This window comes from Nannospalax galili, unplaced genomic scaffold (genome assembly GCF_000622305.1).
Source record: "Nannospalax galili isolate Female #2095 unplaced genomic scaffold, S.galili_v1.0 scaffold3, whole genome shotgun sequence".
Taxonomy (NCBI): Eukaryota; Metazoa; Chordata; class Mammalia; order Rodentia; family Spalacidae; genus Nannospalax; species Nannospalax galili.
The window spans coordinates 1,486,484-1,504,996 of record NW_008351466.1 but is presented as its reverse complement, the minus strand read 5'-3'; the positions used below and the strand labels follow the sequence as shown (position 1 = coordinate 1,504,996).

The following is an 18,513-nucleotide window of genomic DNA, read 5'->3' as shown; positions in this document are numbered from 1 at the left end:
ATGTCAATAGGCTTGGAATGAATTTTTCTGTATGAAACTGTGTGTTTTGACAATGAAGAGGAGATCTTTTTTAAACATTGGAACCTAATTTAATTTTATCTCTTAGAGAGTTTATAATGAGTATAAGATTTTATAAGTGTAATAATTCATCTGTAAACCTAGAAATGTACAGCCAATTTTGAAAGAGATGTACCCTAGCTCAGAAAAATGTTATTGAATAGGTTAATGCTGTTGTAATGAAATGCTTCTTCTAATTAAATTTAAAAAAAGAATAAAACGCAGTCAGTGCCCCCAAAGAGCTCACAGTCTAGAGAAGGCGGCCCTTAACAATCATTTTAAAGTAAGCAAAGAAATATATGCATAGTGAGTGGATAACATTGTTCTCAGAAGCCATGTGTTTTAAAATGAAAACTCCACTGCCGAGAGCAGGACACCTCCCCATGAATATAGGCTATTGTCATTGCTCTTGGCTGCCCAGCAGAACTGGATAGCACACAACTGCTGAAGACACTGCACACTTTGGATACAGAGCATAGCGTAATCAAGCTACAACTGAGCTGGAAGCTTCCTCCCCACTGGCTAGCATTCATAGTGCTGGAAAGAGCTATATGGGTTGCAGGAGGAGAAAAGTCATCAATAGCCTTACTCAGCTCTGGACCCTGAATGCTACAATATCAACCTGCCAGGCAAGGGATGCTCACTGGTGTAATACTGGCATGACTGTTTGGGGATAAGCAACTACCTTCTGATTGGAGTTGAGGTCTACTCCACAGGAGGGAATACATGCCTAGTAATGTAAAGCTAGCCAAAAGGCTATATAGCTGGGGAGGCCACAGGCCCTAGGGGGGAATATAATACTGATGCTTTGTTAAATGGACATGCAGTCAATCTACCTTCTAAATATTTGCTTACACCCATAGATTAGTGCTACTGTCACCCTAAATCAGAGAAGTTTCTGTTGCAATTGGTGATAGTTAATGCAGGAACTCATACGTGGTCAAAATACTGAAAGTGAGTATTGAGGGCTCAGCCCTAAAGAGGACATCTACATGACCAACTCCAAGGCACTGAGGAGATCATGGAAGAGGGGTGGAAATAATGTAAGACCTGGAGAATGGGGAAGATACAATAAAATGTTGTCTTCTGGATATGACATGGCCATTGCAATCATTTACATAAATCAGCTGTGGCTACCTGCACAAGATCTGCATAAAAACACATGCAAGTAGGAGGGAAACTAGTAGGCAAGAAGAAAGGGGTCAGCAGGGATGGGAGAGGGACAGAGAGGGTAACAGGCTAAGTATGATCATAATATATTGTATGCATGAATGAAATTGTCATTCATTTTTTTAAAATTAAAATTCTCTAAGGGCTAAAAAAATAACTGAACACTCTCTCTCTCTCTCTCTCTCTCACACACACACACACACACACACACACACACACGCATGCGTGTGATGCTATAAGAATACCAAGATACCAGGGCTGGAGAGTTAAGAGCAGTTAAGAGCACTGAGTGCTCTTCCAGAGGACCCAGGTTCAATTCCCAGAATCCACATGGCAGCTAACAACTGGCTATAACTCCAGTTCCAGGGAATCTGATGCCCTCTTCTGACCTCTGTGTCCACTGCATGACATGGGTACACTTACATGCATGCAGGCAATAGACTCATATACAAAAATAAAATAAAAATAATAAAATAATTTTTAAAACATATCAAGATGAAGCCCCTAATCCAGCTTCAGGGAAGGGGAGCTGGAAAGAAGATATCTACAAGGAATGCATAAACTAAATATGAATTTAATGGGTAGCATCTAGTTTACCAGTAGAACATGGGCTTTCCAGAAAGAGAACATAATGTTTTTTAAAAGCATAAGGGGCTGGAGAGATGGCTCAGTGGTTAAGAGCACTTGCTGCTCAATCATAAGGAGCAGATTTCACATCCCAGTACCCACGTCAGGCAGCTCACAAGTACGTGTAATTCCAGTTCCAAGGAATCCGATGCTCTTTTCTGGATTCTACAGGTACCCATGCAGACACACGTACACAGACACATGAGCACACACATAAATGAAATAAATATTAAAAATCATGGAGGCGTAAAGGAACATGGTATTACAAGTGCAGTGAGCCAACAAATTATAAAGGGAGGGTATGGAATGGGCAGGTGGGAAAGGAGAGCTTGGCAAGCTACTTTCAGAAGCTTGGCTAGTTAACTTTTGACAACTGGTTCCACTGAGGAGTTTTAGGCAAAGCAAGGACCTTTTAGAGCACTATGGCAGCTGTGCAGAATATAGATTTGATAAGTATGTGACATATATCTAGGGGAAACATGGCAAGAGACAAATACAGAACACAGAAGCAGTAGAGAGAAAAATTGGAAAGCTGAAAAAGTAGCCCAGAGGTAAAATCTGCAGGACCTGTGAATGTACTATAACACAGGAACAGCCTCTTCTATGAGGACTTGGAGTTCTAATGGACTAGATTCCCAACTAAGGACACTATAGCAGAGAATGAAGCTTAAAAGCACTGAATCTGGAGCCAAACTGCCCAGATTCAAATTGTCGCTTCAGAATATTTTAGCTTTATGAACTTTACACAAGGCATTTAATCTCTTTGAGTCTCAGTTTCCCCACTTGGAAAAATGGCAATAATAAGAGCAGCTGCCAGGGACAGTGATAATTCAAATATGCATCATGGGCAAAAGTTTGAATAGCATAGTGTCTGACCTAGAATAAACACCCAACATTGTTAGCTGCTTAGTTTTAATTATTATTAACCATATGCTTTGGAAAATATATGAGCATATGGCTGTTGTGACATCTTTCTATGAAATTTGAGAAATCTAATCAGTATTCTTGCCCAGATGGAAAGTCACCTGTACCTCTCTGCATGGATGCAGACTGGCAAGCATAAATATTAAGCAAATGTTAGTAATTAGATATGATCGCTTTAGAAGATATTTATTTATACACTGTTCCAGACAGGATTTTAAATGACTTATAAAGATACATAAAACATAGCAAAATAGCATAAATTTAAAAATCAAGATGAAAAAGAAGAAAAACAAGAATAGAGACAAAGTAAAATATTCAAAACCAAGGCTACAAAATCAAAGAGCAAGCAAGGCTTAGCATTTACCACCTAGAGTCAGTTGTGGTACAGACCCCCACCAGCTCATTCACTGAGCTTATCTTCCTCATACTCCTGCTCTGGGCCTTGCCCTCACTGGGTGTGTTGTCAAAAGTTTTAAAGCAGCAAAGTTGTTCACTGTTTTTCCTTAATGGTGAAAAATTTACAACTAGCTCTCCCTTTGGCACTAAGGTTTGGGCTCTCAAAAAGACCTTTTTCTAAATAGGTTCTATAAAAGTGAGGTTTGGGTCATGCTGAGGTATTTTACAGTTTAAGCTTCTTTTAAGATATGCACCAGTTGATAAGGATGATAATGATGACAATGACTATTGTGATGACAGAGATAACAGTTTAATAGAAGACAGCACTTCTATATAGGGCTTACTATGTCTCAGGCACTTTTCAAAGCATTTTCTATCTATGAACTTATTTAGTCTTTATAATCATGCCATGGAAAAAGTACTAAATTATTATGTCCATTTTACAAAGGAGAAAAGTGAGGTACATGCTGAGCAAATAACTTGTCCAAGGTTATACACCCTTTAAGAGACAATCTAGTTTGTTGACTAGGCAGTCTGGCTCTAGAGTCCAAGGTCTTAGCCATTAGATTATGCCTTCTCTTTCTATTTTGGCAATAATGTTGTGCATAGTGACATTTGAAAAGGGATAGTTTATGCTTAGGAACTTAAGGTAGATTTTTAAAGTCATTATTTACTAATGGATTGATGTTGAAGAGGCCCTTAACCTGGCTTATTTTCTCATTCCACTGACTGCTCCTCTGTGCATGGGAAAGGACCCACTCTCCCGATCTAGGATATCTCTTCTAAAGATGGCAGGCACATGATGAGGTGAGCCAAAGTCTCCCAAATGCAATCTCTTCAGTTCTTAGAATCAAATGTGGGGCCAATTTCCACAAGATCGAACCTATGTACTTTACTTGCAAAATCATTAAATTCTGTTCATAACTGGTTTGAGGAAATTCGCACCTTAGACAACATATACCTCCCAGAAGTAAGTCCTAAAGAGAAGCTGGATATCTGACTCTAAACGATGTTCCTGCAGAGCAGTGTATATGAACATGTGGATGTCACCTTATTTCTACGATTTCACAGTTTATTTTTCCTGCTTCTCGGGACTTAAACCCACTACAAATTTTAGCAGGCAGGTTTTATACAGATAGCCCACAGAAATATAAAATATCATGAAAATGCGATCATGGGTCCAAATGCCCCACCTGACAACAGGAGAAACAACCATCAACACAATTCTATTTAGTTTCTAGCTTTTAAAATCTTCACTGGAAATTTTTCCTCTCACATGAACCACATAGGCTTCATAAGGGCCTCATAAGGTTGATGGGGAAAGACTAGCCAGCTCCCCACCTTCTATGCTAAAGTCCATTTCCTCAAGAGCCCAACAGTTTTAAAAGTTCAAAAACCTCCAGTGTGGTGGTACATGTCTGGAATCCTAGCAATTGAAAGGCCAAAGCAATAGGACTGTGAGTTCAAGATCAGTCTGGGACACATAAGAAGAGCCTGTCTCAAAAATCCAAGAACTGGGGATATACTTTAGTGATAGGGCACTTGACCAGTATGTACAAATGCTGAGTTTGGTTTGATCCAGCTCACAAAAAAGGAGAGAGAGAAGGGATGTTGTGAAAACCAGGTCTTTTATATGCAGGTTTTTAAAAGTCTGACCAGACTATTATTTTTCAATAAGCCTCATCACCTTATAATCTCAGTATCATTCCTATTCAAGAAACTTTGAGAAAGCAGCACCCCCAACAGGGAAGACTTTCTTCTCTTGCCAAGGTCACAGATGGTGGGGACTTCTAAACTGAACTCTAACTGGCATCTGTTTCTTGCAGGCCACGTCACCTAAAAATCACCCACACCATCCCCTTAAATGAGAAATCATGACAGCTCATGACTAATCCAGCCAATGTTCACACCTAGCTGTGATTTCATGCATTTGCCTTCTTTTTAATTTTAGGGATGCTGTGATCTAGCTATGGCCATAGAAACCTTAAACACAGTCAAATAACCTGTATTTGATCTTGAATTGAGCTGTATAGTGGCAGATCATTTTCTAAAGTGTTAATTTCTTTCAAGTAAAATCTTAATAAACATGCATATGAGCATATGTACACAAAAGGTAGACATAAATTACAGAATATAAAAGAAATGTAATATGTTACCTTACTACAAGTCTTTCCTGCCTCCTAAACTGTTTAACCATAATTACTTGACACATTACTTCAAATCCCTAGAGAAAGATTAGTACACACATTATTAACATCTGCTCTACAGCAGAAGCAATGTTCTAACATTCAAAAAATAAATAATAAAAAGTTAAAACCACTAAAATGAAAAAAATATATATATATATATATATATATATATATATATATATATATGTTCTTGGTATTATTAGTTCTAAATATAATTACGCATAGAGGAATCAGAAATACATACTTTTATTTTATCAAATGAAATCTCTAAAATGATTGTGTAAAAATGTTAAAACAAATAATCTCCTTTACTGGATTGTAAGCTATCTGAGAAAATTGATGTTGTAGACTTTGGGGGGGGGATGGAACTTTATTTTGTTCATCTCTGTACCTTCAGTGTCTAGAGTATTGCCTATAATATGTACGCAATAAATATTTGTTGAATGAATGAGCTGACATCAAGAATACCACTTATCATTCAGCCACACCCAAGAGTGTCCAGAACTTCTCCACTTTTGGTATCATTAATTCAATTCTCCTCTCCTAATTTAACACCCTATCTTTCTGGCCTGTTCACTCAGTGACCTCTTCCAGCCATGCCTCTTCTGAGATGTCATTTAGGGCTATCTTCCACACAGTCTCTTTCATCTAGTCACTTCCTTCCTGTCTTTACTTCCTTTCCTAGATTGTGTAGATTGTATTATTTCAAGTGCACTCCTGTCAGCATCCTCATTAACTCCTAATTTCATTGTAAATATCTGATTTAAAAAAACATAACCCATCTGAGCTCAATTGTGGGCTTTTAAGCCTTCATGAGTGCTCCTCGGATCCAGGGAAGAACAGAACCAGTCTGGTAGATTATTATCCACATGAATTCTTCATCACCAAGCTCACCTCAACATTGCTTGGCACCACAAATATGTTTTCTCTGTTCCTAGTTTGCTATCCTATTCCCCACAATACATATTTGATGCTTCCCTCGAGTAACTGTAATAGTCAACCCAAACTGTGTCTCATCGCAATTCCTGCTCTAAGGGGCTGGTCATACTTCTCTTATCATAGAGAAACATAAATGCCATTAGACAAGTTCCTGCTGCCCAATCTCTACATTTATGCTCATCTATACCTACTCAAGATTACCCTTTACTTCATTTCAGATTCCTTCCCATGAAGCATAAGGGACTTTGCCCTGTAAAGACTTTCCTGTATTAATTAACCCCTCATTGTCAGCAGCCTCTAAAAATACTATAGTCCTCCAATAAATGAAAAATGAATTTCCTGGATCTCAACCCCTCACCTGCTACTGTTCTTTCTCTGCTCATCCAACTCAACATTCTTTACAGAATTGTCCATATTCAGTACATTCGATTCCTCATCTCCCTAATTATTTCTCAAGCCATTAGTCTAGCTTTCCACTTCATCCCATCCTGAAATTGGTCTTATTAAAGTCACCAGGAACTTCCCAAATGCAATGGGGAGTTCTCAGTCTTTATCTTCATAGATGTCTCTTAGTCATTTAATTCTGAGAAACATTTTAATGGAGCCAATATATTTTCAAAAATGTATTTTGCTGACATTCATGATATGCTGTCCCTCATTCTCTCTCTCCCTATCTATCATCTATCTATCATGTCTCTATCTACATATATATACACATATATATATGAAAGAAGGTACAATGTATAAACTAGCAAAAAGAAACTGATTTGTTATGATACATACAATGACAGGCTACACAGCTTTTTAAAAAGGAGGCAGTCCTATGTACTGATACTGAAAGTTTGCCACAGCATATTAATTGAAAATGCATTGAAAATGTATATATTGTAAGTCCACTTGTATTTTTAATCTGTAAGTGCAGACAGGTAGAATGGATGGATAGATGGGAATGATTTATATAAGCACAGAAACAATGACTGGAGAAAAAGACAAACTTTTTCCCTCAAGGAATTGACATGAACAGAAGGGAATAAAAATATTTTTAACTCTTACTGGATCAAGTAATAAAGCATCCTGAGATTCCTGAGCAGATCAAGCTATAAAAGAAAGCAGTTCAAAGGGGGAAAGGAATGGCCATAGATACTGAATATACTTTAAGGTCTCCAGATCTAAGGGGTGATGGAAAGAAGAGTAGATAGTGGTATAAAATAAGAGAAGAAAATAGCCATTAGACAGGGAACACAGACAGAGAATTCTTAAGGGAGGAACATTAAATGGCCAATAGATGTCAGAAAGAAAAAGGTCCACCCTCACTGGCTATAAATACTGTTTTATGTTTGCTTACCAATTCAACCAATTTGTAGAACAATGTTCAATTTTTTAAGGAGGTAAAAGGTACTCTCATACTTTCTTGGCAAATGTTAAATGGCAAAATATCTGTTGGAACTCTCTAACTTGTCAAAAGTTGAACTTCGATCCATTTGGAGTTGACTTTTCTGCAAGGTGAAAGATAGGTGTTTAGTTTCATTCTTCTACAGGTGGAGATCCAGTTTTGCCAGCACCATTTGCTAAACATGCTGTCTTTCCTCCAGTGAATGTTCTTGGCCCCTTTGTCAAGTATCAGGTGGCTGAAATTGCATGTACTCATATTTGTGTCTTCAATTTTGTTCCATTGATCTACAGGTGTATTTTTGTGCCAGTACCATGTTGTTTTTATGACTATAGCTCTGTAGTACAGTTTAAAATCTGGTATAGTAATCCCCCCAATATTGTTCTTAGTGCTCAGAGTTGCTTTGGCTATCAGGTCTTTTGTGCTTCCATATGAATCTTAGAATTTTTTTTACAATTCTGAGAGGAATGTCATGGGGATTTTGATTGGCATTTCACTGAATGTATAAATGGCTTTTGGTAGGATGGTCATTTTCACAATATTAATTCTTCCAATCCATGAGCATGGGAGGTCCTTCTGATGTCGTCCTCAATCTCTTTCTTTAAAGATTTAAAATTTTCATTGTAGAGGTCTTTACTGTCTTAATTCAACTGTGAACCTAAAAATTTACAGCCAGTTTTGAAAGAGATGCATCTTTGCTCTGGAAATTGTTATTGAATATGTCAATGCTGTTGTAATAAAATGCTTCTTCTAATCATGTGGTTATTAAATAATTTTTTAAAAAAGTTGAACTTCACAGAGCTTTTTAGAATTGCAACTAATTTTGTGATTCATTGTTTAACACATACCAGGCCTGCTGAAATAAAACCCAAGAAAAAAAGCTCATGCCTATCTTCTTCTCCAGGACATCTGAAGTATACGGGTGGCCAGACCCGGCGCAGAGTTCCTAGCACACAGCAAGCCCTAAGTTATCACATTGTAGATCCTCGACAGATAAACATATGCTTTCTGATAATTTCTAGCAATTTCAAGACACTTATACTAAGGCAGCTACAACAAGCTACAAACAAGAAACATACCATAGGAGTGTCGATACCATAGGCATTTCCAAATTCTTTTAAATACCTTGAGTTAAAGGGAGGTTTAGATAGTCAGAGATATGAAAGTCAACATGATCTATCATTTCAAATCTTCTTTGGCTGGCAATATCCAATCTCCTGCTTTTTCATATTTCTATCACAGCCATCAAGACAAATCTTTCAAACTAGATTGTCCACAGTGTTTCTATTCCTGGTCTGATGAGTGATGCTGGAGACAAATGACATGGGGCTCTGTGACTTGAGGTGGAGACAAGCAACAGTAATCCAGACCTGTTTCATTTTTTCCAGCTTTATGAAGATATAACTGACAAAAATTGCATATATTTGTAGTGACTATAAAGCTCTGATACACATATGTATAATCTTGATGATGTACCTCTATAGAGCCCATCTTTTTTAATTTAATTCTTGAAATTTTCATATAATATAGTTTGATGGTATTTACATCCCCTCCGTATCCACACCTCCCCCACTGCCCCCTGCCCAATTTAATGTATTCATATATGTAAATATATAGAGACATATATATCTACATATATGTATAATATGGCCTATAGGGTATGATTTGTGTTCCTAAATGTCCTTCAGTGTGTGTCCATTCACTGGGCCCACCAAGAGTCCCACCCCTATAAGACACTATCTTTCCCCCTACCAGCAGCCACTGATTGCCTAAAGTTCCTAAGATTGGGTGGGGATTTCTTACCAACTTCCCCATGTCTATACTTCTAGTTTGTCTGGTTTGAGCTTGCATAGACCTTGTGCAAACTGTCACCACTGTTTTCCATTCATGAGTAACTGACCTTGTTTCCTTGTGGTCATCCACTCCCTTTGGTAGAGTCCTTCTTTTCATCCTTCTCAAATGCCTTTGTAGACCTTCACCATCCTTTCCAGAAAGACTACCTTCAGAATCCTAACCCTCTGCAGTTATATCCTCACCAGCATCACCAGTCTTGCCCTCTTTATCTCTTAATAAAAGAGCTATTCTCTTTCTCTAAGGCCAGTCTTTTCTAAACTTTACATTCTGCTCCACCACCACCCTCCAGCTTCCTCAAGTATTTTGTATCATCCAACTTGATGCTATCTACTAATAGGATTATCTTTATCCTATCTTTAAAGCAAATAAAAATTGAAAGCCTATTCTCCCTTGAGCCTTGCCTCCTTCCCATCACAGGCAAGCTTCTTCAATGTGAATACCACATTCCTTCTCAGTCCTCCTTGCTCATCACTCCTTCAAACCCTCTTCTGTCCTCCTGAACTGAGGTGTCATTGACTTCCTAATTGCCAAATCTAATGGACATGATTTTAGATGTTTATGGTGTGTTTTATCTGAGTGTTATGACAAAGTTATAGCAGGTAACAGACTAGATCTACAGAAAAAAATACTTGTACTATATATCACAATGGTGAACATCGCCAATAAATAGTGGTATTATGACCAAATTAAGTATGCAATCCACAAGAAATATGTGGAAAAGATACAAAAGAAAAAGTCTCAGGAAAAAATACAAATAGCTAAGACACATGAATAGATGCTCAATATCACTAGTGATCAAAGAAATAATTAAATCAATTAGATGATTATTTTCACATAGAAATACAAAGTTAAATCAATTAGATGATTATTTTCACATATCAAAAATCATTATCTCAGACTGAGGGGTGCAGCTCAAGCATAGACTACTCGCCTGCTATGCATGAGGCCCTGTTGGATCTCAGGCACAGAAAAAAAAAAAAGAAAAAAACAGTTTTTATAAAAATGTCTATCCTTAGCAAGGGCATAAGGAAAAATACCCTCAGTGCTGAATGCGTAAACTTTCTGAGATGCTACTTTGGTTTTGCCCATTCAAATTTTTAAATACATGTATCATTAGTTTCTTTTTTAAAAAAATATTTTATTATTTTAATTTTATGTGTATGAGTGTATTGCCTGCATGTATGTGAGTGCACCCGTGTCATGAAATGTCACGGAGGTCAGAAGAGGGCTTCAGATTCCCCTGGAACTAGAGTTAAGGAAAGATCATAGCTGCCATGTGGGTGCTGGGAATTGAACCCGAGTCCTGTGCAAGAGCAGTCAGAGCTCTTAACCGCTGAGTCATCTCTCCAGCCCCCACATCATTAGTTTCTTAAATGCATACATCATTATTTTTTCATTAATAACTGTGTATATTTATAGGATACAATCAATGGTCTGATTTACATATAGATTGTATAAATATTCAGTCTACCTAACTGGCCAGGCCCATCACCTCATCAACTCATCAATTTTATTGTGGTGAGACTATTACAAATCTATACTTTTAGTAATTTAAAAATATACAATGCATTAACAGTGGTCAGCATGCAGTATAATAAATGACTAAAACTTACCTCTCCAGTTTAACTGAAACTCACTGTTGATCAATACCTCCCTATCTCAGAAACTCACTTGCTTGTTAAAAAGCTATTCCAGGGGCTGAGGAGATGCCTCAATGAGTAAGAGCTCTTGTTACATTAGCATGAGGACCTGAGTTTGATTCCCAGAACCCACATTAAAGCTGGGCATGGTCAGGAAGGGCAGAGACAGGAGGATTACTGGAGCTCACTGGCTGCCAGCCTAACTAAAGTGTGGCAAGCTCCAAGGTCAGTGAGAGAACCTGTCTCAAGTGAATAAAGCAGAAATGCTTGAGCAGGACACCCAACACCCTCCGCTGATCTAGCCTCTATGTGCACAACCACAACCACATATGCACATACACAGATACACTGCACACCCACATAGTTATTTCACAGAATATATATATATATAATCTTTGACCATTGTACAAGATTGTTCGGTGTAGCTTGGGTGACATTACATTCTTGGTTTAAACAACTAAATGAATAACTGGGCCCTTTACAGAGTCATGGCAGCCTGAAGGGAGGTTGCTGAAGATGTTAGGGCAAACAGCAATACTCATTTGGCCCTTGAGGTATCTATCAGATGGCAAGTAGAGATATCAAATAGGTCACTAAGAACATGAGGCTTCAGCTTAGAAGAAAGGCCTAGGTCAAAAACAAGTTTGGTAGTTACAATACCTAGATAGATGTTGAAGCACTGGTGCTGGATGAGAACATCTAAGAAAGTTGTGAGTGGAAAAAATCTGCAGACTGAGCTGTGAGACACTCCAGGGTTCAAAGTTTGGAATGGTAAATTTTAAAGAGGCTGAGAAGTTTTTTTGTGTGTGTGCAAACTTGAATTTCAAAAGAGTTAGCACATAAGAAATAGAGACTCACTACCTTTTCCAGGTCCCAGCTCCCACCAAATTTGACTTTAAAGAGATTCTGACCCTCTTTCCTAGCTAAATATTCCAAAATACATTTAAACAAAACAGCACTTTTTTAAAGTGTATTTTTAAGTTTTTTATCTTTATTTTATGTGTATGAGTGTTTTGTCTAAATGTAAACGCACCTGTGTCATGCAATGCCCATAGAGACCAGAAGAGGGCGTCAGGTTCCCTGGAACTGCAGTTACCAATAGTTGTTAGGTGCTATGCCGGTGGTGGGAACTGAACCCAGGTCCCCTGCAAGAGCAGCCAGTGCTCTTAATTGTCGAGCTATCTCTCCAGCCAAGCAAACAGCACATTTTTTTTTGCTACCTCAAACCATATAATCCAGTATACAACTAGCCAAGGGTTCTTCAAAAAGGACTCATCTGTAGCTTCTCCATAAAGTTCATAACCCTATAACTACACCATACCTAAAAAGCATGTGACTTGGGACCAGAACCCTACTTTTAGTCTTTTGAGCTATTCACTTTCCTGTTGCCCAGTAACTTTCTTTGCCAAATGCTTGAAAGGTCTCAGGACGGCTGAGAATTCACATCTCTGATCCCAGTGTAACCTCCATTAAGAAGATGCAGCAAGAGGCATACCATCTTTACATTTCCATTTTGAACATTTAGAAGGTTCCATCCAGAGACCTGTTCTTAAAGATTAAAAAAAGAGGTGCCAACCTGGCATGGTGAGTCCTACCTGCAATCTCAGCACTCAGAAGGCTGAGGCAGGAGAACTGCTGTGAGTTTGAGGCCAGCTGAGATACACAGTGAGTTCTAGGCCAGCCTAGGATGTATTGTGAGACTGTTTCAAAAAATTAAAATTTAAAGAAAGAGAGAGACAGAGACAGAGACAGAAACAGAGAGAGAGAGGAAATACTTCTATTTAGGTCAAAGTTGTTATCAAGAATAGCATCTCTAGGCAAAATCAAGCAGAAGAAAAGCTATGTGAGAACTGGGCCTGGGGCAACCTTATACTTTTAGAGTAACAAAATGGACAGGCTTAGTTTCAAACCCAGGAGAGTACAAAAGAGTTCTAACTCCTAGAACGGCAATATCATTCATTCATTTACTGAACAAATATCAGTATGCCCCTGTGATATGCCCAGCACTGTTTCCTGGGACCATCACTGAATACAAGGCAGCAATTCCTCTTTTTTTTTTCCTTCTTTTATTGAATTTTTCAGAATTTCATACATTTTGATTGTATTTCGATCCTCTTCCCTATCTACATGCCCATTTACTACTCCTGCCCAATTTAATGTACTCTATTTTATATATACCTTAGGTGTGGGTTCACCCACTGGAGCCTGGTTAACCTACCAAGAGTCATACCATTGAAAGAGATTGTCTTTCCCCCCTCGCAGCAGCCATCAGCTGCCAATAGTTCCTCGTGCACAGTTGGGGTTTCTTACTCATGTCCCCACATCTATGCTGGGGTTTTGTCTGGCTTGAGCTTCCATGGGACTTGAGGGAAGCAATTCTTATCCACATCTACTCAGTGTTATGGGGAGGAGGAGCAACAATAAGCAGGAAGGATGCAGTAAGGGAGGAAAGAGGTATAAAAGTGTTTAGAGAAGGGGTTGCAAGTTTAAGTACGGTAGTCAGTGATTGCCTCACAACAGAGGTGACATTTATGTCTGTTAGGATGGTATCATCTGTACTTTAGCCTCGCCATCACCACATCTCAATGCACTAAGGGGGTGACATCCCCAACTCCTAGCATAAATATTTATATTTCGAGATTCAGTCACTGCCCTTACAGAGATTATGAACTTCCAGATGAGAAAACAGAATGTTGTGAGGGCCTTTGTTGAAGTATAAACAAAGTACTTTAAGGACACAGAAAAACTAAAAATTCTGTTTGAAGGAAGGAAGTGTGTGTTCAGTAAGGTCATCTCAAAAGCAGTGACCTTAGAGCTAAATCCTGAGAGAAGAATATGAATTAATGGTGAGGGAAGGGCATGGGTAGCAAGTTTTCCAGAGGAAAAGAACAGTTTAAGTAAATTTCCAGAGGTTGGACTAAGGAAGACATTTTCTCCTTGACAGTCTTGGCCTAGGTTGCAGACTGTCACTCTTAGTTTATCTGATGTGACTGCCGGGAAATACTTATCAGCTGGTACACCTTCATGTCTCCCCTAGACTTCAGGAAAGGAAGTTGAGTTAGTTACATATCTCAAGAATACAGACATACATCCCTAAAATCCAGGATTATGGGCTTCTAACTTTAAGACAAACACATGCAGCCAAGAATCTGCAAGATTTCATCCATCCAGGTACACTCAGGGATGTGGACTTACAGTGGCAATGTGCACCTGGCCCTGTGTTAGGAACTAAGTGGATAAAGCACAAGTGAGGTAAGTGTTTGAAATCCTCCACAGTGCACCCAAGATGGAACTAAAGACAAAAACTTAATGCTTCAGTTTAGAAGTGTTTCATTGCTTCGTCTTCACCCATAAAGTTTGAGTGTTCCTAATATCCAACGCAGTAGAGATAGTATGAGCAGGATGGGAACATCAACTCTACCCCCCTGGTCAGAGGGTACTTTGGGGCATTGCACTCAATCTCTTGGTCTCCTTTGCACTGTAGCATAGTGCTAACTGCAGCACCTACAGTATTGTTACTATGAGGATTATATGAGGTACTTAGGAGAACTTACCACCATGCCTGACTCCATCAATTTGAACAAGTATTAGTTCTAGCCTTGAAGAAGTGCTCAGAGTATCAGCCAGAATGCTACATATAATCACAGAGCAATTACCCCAGAACAGGCCTCCAAACTCAAGCTCACCACTTGCCTAGATTGAAGCATCTGAAATTCTGTTACCAAAAATACTCATGTGCTACCCAAGGAGAGCCTCACAAACCAAGTTGGTGGGTTTTTGGTACTAGGATTTGCAGCGGGTGCTTAAACACATGCACACCAAGTAAAACATAGAAAACCCAGAGCTATAGCTTAACCCTTTAGTATCGACATATTTATAAGTAGTGGGGATAGGGACCTGAGAGAGAGCAGAAAAGCATTAAGTTAAAAAATAGGAAGCACACAACTAGCTGTGGTGTTGCACACCTGTACTACCAGCATTCTGAAAGGCAGAGGCCAGAAGATTGCCAGCCAGTTGGAGGCCAACCTGGTCTACATAATGGATTCCAGGCTAGCCTGGGCTAGTTAGTTGCATATCTCTAGAATCCAGACAATACATCCCTAATATCCAGTATTATAGGCTTCTAACTTTAAGACAAGCACATGCAGCCAAGAGCCTACTAGAGCCTACCCCCATGAAAGAAAGAGAGAGAGAGGGAGGGAGGGAGACAGGGACGGAGGGAGTGAGGGAGGGATGGAGAAAAATGAGGGGGGAGGCCAGGAATGTACTGGAGTCTAATTTTTCCCACAAATGTACAGAATACTACCAAAAACTGTACTGTGTGATTCTAGGTCGTCTTGTCTTGAAGAAGGAACCTACTAGGGAAAGAAACGATTGATTAATAAAAAACAGCACTTTTTTCTAGCTACCTGAATTTTAACCGAATTATCTCACCGTCAACTTCTCCCTCCCCACCCTCCATCTTCTCCAATGTTCCATACAGGCTGGAGTCCCTTTCCTCCAGGACCAAATCACCACAGCCTGCTTGGAAAAAGACAAGACAGAGGAGTTCAGCTCCAAAGCACACAGCTGGGTCTCCAGCCCCACGCCCAAAGGGAGCCCACTGAGGCAGAACTCAGAGCCTGGCGGCCTTTACCCTCTACCTGTGGTGGAGAGATGAGGTCAGAGAATCAGAAGCCTAGAGATCTGAAATTAGAACACTGTGTTGGCCGAGCCAGAGAACCTGCAGGACAGCCAAGCGGTGCGGGAAACAGCCTAAGAGGCTACTGCCGTGTTCAGGGGCGCTCAGCTAGCAGCGCGGTCCCACAGCGCTCCCGGGCCAGCTCTGCCGGAGCGCCGAGCTAGCGGGAAAGACTGGACTCGCGGGGCCGGGGCTACCCTGGCAGAGGCGGCACCCCGAGAGACACTGTCCCGGGAAGTGGGCAGAAGCAGCCGAGAGAAGGGAAAGTGGCGGGGGACCGCCCAGCGGACCCGAGGCAGTGCGTGGGGGTGCGGTCCTGAGACGCCGACATGGCAGAGGGGCCGCGGCAGCTGGGGACCGAGAACACGGACCGCGGAGCCCGGGCGCTGGGAGCGTCCGGCACACGGGTGGGCACACTACGCCGAAGCGGGGCTAGGGCCCGGGAAGTCCCGGACAGAGGGCGAGGGGGCGCTAGGCCACCGGCTGCGGACCTACCTGTCGCCAGCAACAGGTGCCACCGGAGAACCAAGGTCCGGGTGCTCAATGCAGGGGAGGGTCTCGGGCTCCAAAGAAGACCTCAGCCCTGCTTGGCCCGCCGGCCCTTCTCACCCTCCCGGGAGGCGGAAAAAGCTGCAACTTTCCCTGGAGCGGGGAGGAGCTGCACTCTTAAAGGAGCCGTGCGGAGCTCCAGGATCCTCAGCAGGGGCCGCCGAGCACAGTAAAGAGTGCCAAGTGTTAAGGTACTGGAAAAATGTCCTCCTGGGTTACGAGACAGCTACCGGATCCAAGACTAGATGTACCTCCTCCTCCCCTGCTTGTTTCTACCTGCTGTTACACTCATAAATGTTTAGTTTAAAAAAAAAAACAAAACCACCACGTACCTCTTTGTTCAGCTAAGCCAAAAGTTGTCCAACTGTCAAGAACTTCCAAGAAAATAAGAGTCTCACTGGGAGAGGCAAAGATAACTTCCTCAAAGGTGAAGCCACTGGTTAGTTACCCATGCTACTTTTGTAAATAATCGCTCACATGGACCCCGTAAGTGACCCGAATGAAGCTCACCAGATCATCAAAAAGAAAGGGGTTGGGGGAAGAAGTAGAAACGTGATTAGGTGGGAAAAGGAAGGTGATCACCTGGAGTGGAAGGGAACGGGAGAGAGTAATGGGGGGCACATAAAAAAGGAGGAAAGAAGAGTCTCACTTCATTTGGGGAAAGACAAAATACGGGCCATTGTGACTAACTTTTGGCTTTTTGTTATCTATGTAAAATAGAAGCGGTTTAGACAAAGGATATAGATGAAATTCACACTCACAGCCCAACTGGTTAAAATATTCAACTCACTAGAAATTAAAGAAGAGCTAATTAAACAATAATGTGATTTTTAATTAAATATTTTATTTATTACTTTTATTTTATGTGTATGAGTGTATTGCCTGCATGTATGTGAGTGCACCCATGTCCTGCAATGCCATGGAGGTAAGAAGAGAGCTTCAGATTCCCCTGGAACTGGACTTAAGGACTGATTGTAACTGCCATGTGGGTGCTGGGAATCAAGCCGGGATCCTCTGCAAGAGCAGTCAGTGCTCTTAACCACTGAACCATCTCTCCAGCCCCAATAATGTGATTATTTAGCAAACTGCTTTGTGGGGTGTTTTCTAAATATTTCACGATGACAGAGTAATCACGAAACAAGGACTTTCATAACTACTAACAGGAACATACATATACTGCTTAAGGATCACTTTTGATGCATGTGAGTAATGTACATCAGCACACTTTCAAATGCTTGGGTTTGCTCATATTTCCCCCTTCATCTCTGTCCTTTGCCTCACATGAGCCATGAAAGATGTTAACATCTCACCTGTCATCACAATTTATATATATCCTACTGACATGTAAGGTCTCTACAACTTCTCTTTAAGGGAAAACTTGTTGAAAACGTACTTTATAGATAAGGCACATCTGCTATTTTAACTCCTCCACTTCCCATTTATTTCTTAATGCTCAGCCTGTTTTCCTTCCCCCATAGAAGCTGAGCTTAACTAGTTAGCAAACCAGTGATCTATGCCAATAAATCCTTTGATAAATAAACAAAGCATTGATGGTCCTTATCTTGCTTGACCTCTTCCCTACATTCAGCCCTGTTAAGCATTTCGTTCTTGAAATGATTCCTATGGTATCGGTGACATCATACTGTCTTGCTTTTCTTCCTAGTCTTCTGCCTTCTCTATCTCCATAAAGGTTTCATGTTTTGCTATCTGACCTTTGAAAATCAGGCAATCTCAGAGTGACGATAAATATGTTCTCTCTAAACGATCACTTTCACTTATTTAATGTTAATTACTATCTATATGACCACAACTGTAATTCTGTAATTCTACTCAGCTATATTGAGCTCTGTTTTCTTTATTTAAATAAATAATTTATTGAGAATTTCATACATGCATATAGGGTGTTTAGATCAAATCCTTGCCCAATCCCTCCCCTCCAACTCCTCCCATATATCCCCACTCTTACAAAAACTTGAGAATTTCATACATGCATATAAGGTGTTTTGATCAAATCCATGCCCACTCCCTCCCCTCCAACAGTCCCCCCTCTGAAGAGGTAACCCTAAAATCTTTTAAGGATTACATACAAGCTCCCAA

General features: G+C 40.3%; 1 protein-coding gene across 2 annotated transcripts in view; it reads right to left on the bottom strand.

The window, feature by feature from the left end:
- The window catches only part of Sytl4 (synaptotagmin like 4), a 56,039-nt gene extending 39,555 nt beyond the window's left edge, over positions 1 to 16,484 (bottom strand). The window contains exon 1 of one of the 2 annotated variants that reach the window (XM_008848348.3): positions 16,363 to 16,484. The gene's annotated coding sequence lies outside the window, so the exon portion shown is untranslated. The remainder of the gene's footprint in view (positions 1 to 16,362) is intronic. The other variant, XM_029553630.1, reaches the window with a different exon arrangement.
- Positions 16,485 to 18,513: the final 2,029 nt, after the last annotated feature.